This window comes from Chiloscyllium plagiosum, unplaced genomic scaffold (genome assembly GCF_037043375.1).
Source record: "Chiloscyllium plagiosum isolate Xiang-an unplaced genomic scaffold, Cpla_swu_hap1 HiC_scaffold_47, whole genome shotgun sequence".
NCBI classification, from domain to species: domain Eukaryota; kingdom Metazoa; phylum Chordata; class Chondrichthyes; order Orectolobiformes; family Hemiscylliidae; genus Chiloscyllium; species Chiloscyllium plagiosum.
The window spans coordinates 48,171,544-48,177,742 of NW_028270185.1; the positions used below are offsets into that span (position 1 = coordinate 48,171,544).

A 6,199-nucleotide genomic window follows, 5' to 3' on the forward strand; every position below is an offset into this window, starting at 1 on the left:
GAGGAGACATGAGAAGTTGTTGGCAGATAGGATCAGGGTTAACCCTAAGGCCTTCCATAGGTATGTCAGGAATAAAAGAATGACGAGAGTTAAATTTGGGACAATCAAGGATAATAGTGGGAAGTTGTGTGTGAAGTCAGAGAAGATAGGGGAAGTACTAAATAAATATTTTTCGACAGTGTTCGCTATAGAAAATGAAAATATTGGCGAGGAAGATGCAGAGCTACTTGCGTCTAGACGAGAAGAGATTGAGGTTCACAAGGAAGAGATATTTGAAATACTGCAGAGTGTGAAAAAAGATAAGTCAGCTGGGCCGGATGGGAGCGATCTGATTTTGTTTAGCAAATGCACTGCAGGAAGGTACAAATCAGGCTGATGTTTACAACGGCTCGTTTTGAGCCGCTAATTTCAGTGAAGTGGCGGCGCCAATAAAAGGTGTCACGCATCTCGTCTAATTCCACATCCTGAGCTCGAAATGACCAGAGGTTTCTCGCCGAGTTTCTGCAGGGTCTTGTTTGGACGACACCATGACACGTTTTCACTGGAGTGGATCATGAAATCGCGTCGTGACTGTTTTTAAAACGATGGAAACTTCCAGCAGAGAAGGACGCGACCCTGAAGCAGGCAGCTGAGGACAAATGTTTCTCCTTTGCCAGTGAAAGGCACTGCTTCACAAATTCGAAACTTCGAAGTGAAGCAATGTTGGTGAGTATCTTCGGTGCTTGTTCACCTTTTTAATTCTGATTCCGTGAAAGTTCATCGCATTACATATCGACATTCTGCCAATTGCCAGCCTTTCACTTGGGCCAGTGGCATAATGGAGAACGTGTCTGACTTCGGATCAGAAGATTGTAGTTTCGAGGCCTACCTGGCTTGAGGGGGACTGTTTTGCTTTAACCGTGGTATACTTTGACGCTCCCCTGTCAAGTTTTCTCGGGACATCGCCACTGTGCTTCCGCATGAAAAGCCTGCATTTGTCCTATTGTCCATTTCAAATTCCAGCTCTCCACAACGGACACTTCCGTCTGTTTGGCGGTATCTTCTGGTGTGTCTCCCTCTGTGGGTGAAAATGAGCATGAGTTCCTCAAAAGAGTTACAATTCGTTATACTTCTGTCCCATTATTGTGACATGTAAGAACATAGGATAACCTCATTGACATTTGACCTGGAAACATTAGAACACGTGAGACTTTGGGCCGAAGTTCGAAACTGCGACTAGAATAGATGGCTCTCTGATTAGCCGCAATGCACACGGGCGGAATGGCCTTTTCCCACTTTGTAAATCTTCGAAGACAATATGAAAAAAATCTGCAACGAAAATGTTCAGACAGGGTGTTTTATTTACACCATGTACGATAGTATCTATCGCCTTCTCTTGTTATTTACTTGTGAGGATTCGATATTCTCAGCACCGTGGCCCGGATCGTATTCCCGCTCATGGAATGGTTGTATTATTCAGCAAACATATCGGTGTTCCAGTACGTCTGCCGATTTTCCGATGCTGGCAGGTCGTTGGTTTTGTCCAAAACATTATGAAGGTAAACATAAAACAAATAGCTGCAGATGCAGGAAATCTGAGCCAAAAACGAAAATTGTTTGTGCAGCGGAGCATGACTGGCAACAGAAACGTTGACTCTCCTGCTCCTCGGATGCAGCCTGACCTGCTGTCCTTTTCCAGCATCACTCTGATCTAAAGTCAGGTTTCCAGCATCTACAGTCCTCACTTTAGCCTAGTTTCTTCAGTGTCTCTGGTTCCCAATTCAAGAACTCTATCTCTAGCGGTTTCATGTTTGTACCTCCGTGCTGAGGAGTTGAAGAGTGAAGAAAAGTAACTCACCTCCTCCATCTCTGGGGTAATTAGGGACTGAAAATGAATCGTGTCCCATTGAAATATATCTACATGCGAATTAATCTCTGTCTCTTATTGGGAACCATCTCTTTCATTGTAACCATCAGGAAAGATCATTTAGTTCGCCAGAAAAAGAAATGAATATGTCACTAAATTTTGTTTGCTTCAGGTCCGAGAATACTGAGATCAATAGCTCCTTTGCTTACTTCTGCTGGTCATGTTCGCAAAGAGATATGGCAAATTGCCAAGTGTGATTTTCCTTTCAATAAAAATTTTTGACTCAGTTTGCCTGCAAACATCTTTTACTACCTTTGTGCTTTTCTTCTTTTACATTGGTGTCTCGCACCTTCCAAATGACAGCAAAGGTATGAAAGGAGATGGAAGCATTTCGCTCATCAAGACAGCGAGAGCTTTCAATGAGATTACGGCTGATTTGGTCTATGCTCAACCCGCCTGAGCCATCTGTAGTCATGGCCGAGTTGTTAAGGCGATGGATTAGAAATCCATTGGGGTTTCCCCACGTAGGTTCGAATCCTGCTGACTACGTTATGAATGCATTCCTGCTGGTACAATTATCGCTCAAAATTCAGAAAAACTATTTTGTGAACCAGGCCGGTAATTTGATTAGACTTGGGAAACTCGAGTTCTTCATCAGAAATGTTCCATATTTAAAACATTAACTCTGTTTCTCTTTCCAGATACACTGCTCGACACATCGGGTTTCTGCAGCTGTTATTGAACGTCCTGAGCAGAACTGCTGCTTTTCATTAGATTCCTTTAATCCCTGTCCTCTGTTCTCTGACTCGGGTCAGTGGCAACACGTCCTCCTGCTCGTCAAAGTGCTCATTCCCCACCTCTCCCTCTCCATCATTAGAAACAACCGCAGGAAATCGCCACTTAACCATTTTTGTTCCAAAGTGAAACTCATCAGCCTCGGGAATCTCTCCACCAAACGGGACTTCTCATCCCTGGACATGGTGCAAGCCAGAGGATTGTGAAGAGACACTGTGAAAATATTGTCAGTTGGCAGTTGAAAAAATGTTTAGGAAGCAAACCATATAATTTAGGCTCCAGCTTTGTAAATCTTGAGAAACTCTTTGGGAAATGGAATCAGAGGAGAATGAAGAAGTGTGAACTGTCGGACCGAGTAGAGGACGGGACATTGACTCTGATGTTCTCGGGACAGGAACTGATCTGAGACATTGAAGTCATTCTCGCTCACGTACGTGAGGAATGCAAACTTCATCTGGACTCTGGGACAATGAAAAACTCTGGAACACTCAAGACAATGATGTGTTTCTGTTCGCCGAGCTGGAAGTTTTTGTTGGAAACGTTTCGTCCCCTGTCTAGGTGGCATCCTCAGTGCTTGGGAACCTCCTGTGAAGCGCTTCTGTGGTGTTTCGTGCGGCATTTATGGTGGCCTGTCCTTGCCGCTTCCTGTTGTCAGTTTCAGCTCTCCGCTGCAGTGGCTGGTATATTGGGTCCAAGTCGATGTGTTTGTTGATGGAGTTTGTGGATGAGTGCCATGCTTCTGGGAATTCCCTGGTTGTTCTTTGTTTGGCTTGCCCTATAATAGTAGTGTTGTCCCACTCGAATTCATGTTGCTTGTCCTCTGTGTGTGTGGCGACTATGCATAGTTGGTCGCTTCGTTTCATGGTTAGTTGATGTTCCTGGATGCGGTTCGTTAGCTGTCTTCCTGTTTGTCCGGTATAGTGTTTTGTGCAGTCATTGCATGGGATTTTGTATACTACATTAGTTTTGCTCATGTTGGATATCGTGTCCTTAGTTCTGGTAAGCTGTTGTCTGAGTGTGGCTGTTAGTTTGTGTGCTGTTAAGAGTCCTAGTGGTCGCAGTAGTCTGGCTGTCAGTTTGGAGATGTTCTTGATGTGTGGTAGTGTGGCTAGTCCTTTGGGTTGTGGCATGTCCTCTTTCCGTGGTCTATCCCTTACGCATCTGTTGATAAAATTGCGAGGATATCCGTTTTCGGCGAATACCTTGTATAGGTGTTCCTCTTCCACTTTTTGCAGTTCTGGTGTGCTGCATTGTGTTGTGCCCCTTTTGAATAGTGTCTTGATGCAACTTCGTTTGTGTATGTTGGGGTGGTTGTTCTCATAATTCAGGACTTGGTCTGTGTGTGTGGCTTTCCTGTGTACCTTTGTGGTGAATTCTCCGTTAGGTGTTCTCTGTACCATCACGTCTAGGAATGGGAGTTGGTTGCCCTTTTCTTCCTCTCTGGTGAATCGGATTCCTGTGAGTGTGGAGTTGATGATCCTGTGTGTTTTCTCTATTTCCGTGTTTTTAATGATTACAATGGTGTCATCCACGTATCTGAAACAGTGTTTGGGTTGAATTTGCGGAATGACAGCTCTAATCTTTGCATTACGGCTTCTGCCATGAGTCCCGAGATCGGTGAGCCCAAGGGTGTTCCGTTGATTTGTTCGTATATCTGGTTGTTGAATGTGAAGTGTGTTGTGAGGCACAAGTCCCAAGATTTAGGAAGATTAGGTAAGATTTAGGAAGCGTAGAATGGGGTAGGAAACTGCAGGGGGTGAGCACATTAAAATGTGGAGCTTATTCAAGGAAAAGCTCCTGTGTGTCCTAGATAAGTATGTATCTGTCAGGCAGGGAGGAAGATATAGAACCCGTGAGCCGTGGTTTACTAAGGAAGTGGAATTCCTGGTCAGAAGAACAAGAAGTCTTATGTTAGGACAAAATGTGAAAACTCAGTTAGAGCGCTCGAGGGTTCCAACGATATCAGGAAAGATCTAAACAGAGAGCTGAGAAGAGCCAGGAGGAGACATGTGAAGTTGTTGGCAGAGAGGATCAGGGTTAACCCTAAGGTTTTCCATAGGTATGTCAGGATTAAAAGAATGACGAGAGTTAAATTTGGGACAAACAAGGATAATAATGGGAAGTTGTGTGTGGAGTCAGAGGAGATAGGGGAAGCGCTAAATAAATATTTTTCGACAGTGTTCGCTATAGAAAATGAAAATGTTGGCGAGGAAGATACTGAGATACTTGCGTCCAGAGTACTAGAGATTGAGGTTCACAAGGATTAGGTGATAAAAATACTGCAGAGTGTGATAACAGACAAGTCCCCTGGGCTGGATGGGATCTGTCCTAGTAACATCTGGGAAGCAAGGGAAGAGATTGATGAGCCTTTGGCATCGATCGTCAAATCATCGTTTTCTACAGGAATAGTGCCTGTGGAATGGAGCATAGCATACGTTGTTCCCGTGTTCAAAAAGTGTCGCAGAGACAACCTTGATAATTACAGACCAGTGAGTCTCACTGCAGTTGTTGGTAACGTGTTGGAAAAGGTTATTATGTATAGGATTTATGACCATCTGGAAAAGAATAATCTGATCAGGGACAGTCAGCACGGTTTTGTGATGGGTCGGCCTTGCCTAACGAATTTATTGACTTTTTTGACAAAGTGACCAAACAGGGAGATTACAGTAAACCGATTGATGTGGTGTATATGGGTTTCAGAACGTTGTTCGATAAGGTTCCCCACAATAGGCTATTATACAAAATGCGGTGGAATGGAATTGTGGGAGAGATTGCAGCTTTGATCAGTAATTGGCTTGCCAATAGAAAACAGTGTTGTAGTTAATGGAACATGTTCTTCTTGGTATCCATGTACTGGCGGCATACCACAAGGGTCGGTGTTAGGTCCACTGCTGTTACATGAGATCTAACCTTGCCAATCAGTCTCCCATGGGGAACATTGTTGAACGCCTTACTGAAGTCCATATAGATCACATTTACTGTTCTGCCCTAATCAATCTTCTTTGTTACTTCTTCAAAAAACTCAAATCAAGGTTGTGACACACGATTTCCCACGCACAAAGCCATGTTAACTATCCTGAATCAGTCGTTGCCTTTCCAAATACATGTACATTCTGTTCCTCAGGATTCCCTCCAACAATTGGAGTATTCTTGGCAGATGCAGTTTCATGTCGGGAATGCGACGTCATATACTTTGTTTGGAAGAATCAAAAGACACACTACTATTACAATAGATAGAAACGCAAAAGATGTGCAGTGCAGAGGAGTCTCAGTGTCCTTATACATGAAACGAACAAAGGTTAATCACATATTTATTTCTTGCTGGCAAATAAAAAGCCTTTTTATGATGCTCACAATTAAAGAGATGGTTTCCAAGAAAATAGCAAAATTAAGTCATCAGGAGAGTAATGAATTACCAAGATATCCTTCGTGATTTTTTATGGGACATGTGGGATGTTTTTGATTATGGTTCTCCAAACGTTTTTACAATGGAACCGAGAGTGTTAATGGGAAGTTAAGATCACGCATGACTATTGCCATTTTTGTCACTCACACACA

The 6,199-nt window shown here is 43.4% G+C and overlaps 1 non-coding gene across 1 annotated transcript; it reads left to right on the plus strand.

Annotated features, from left to right (window-relative positions):
* Positions 1–2,313: 2,313 nt before the first annotated feature.
* Positions 2,314–2,395, plus strand: trnas-aga (transfer RNA serine (anticodon AGA)). The gene has a single exon. It is a non-coding gene; the product is annotated as a tRNA-Ser (tRNA).
* The last annotated feature ends 3,804 nt before the right edge of the window (positions 2,396–6,199 follow it).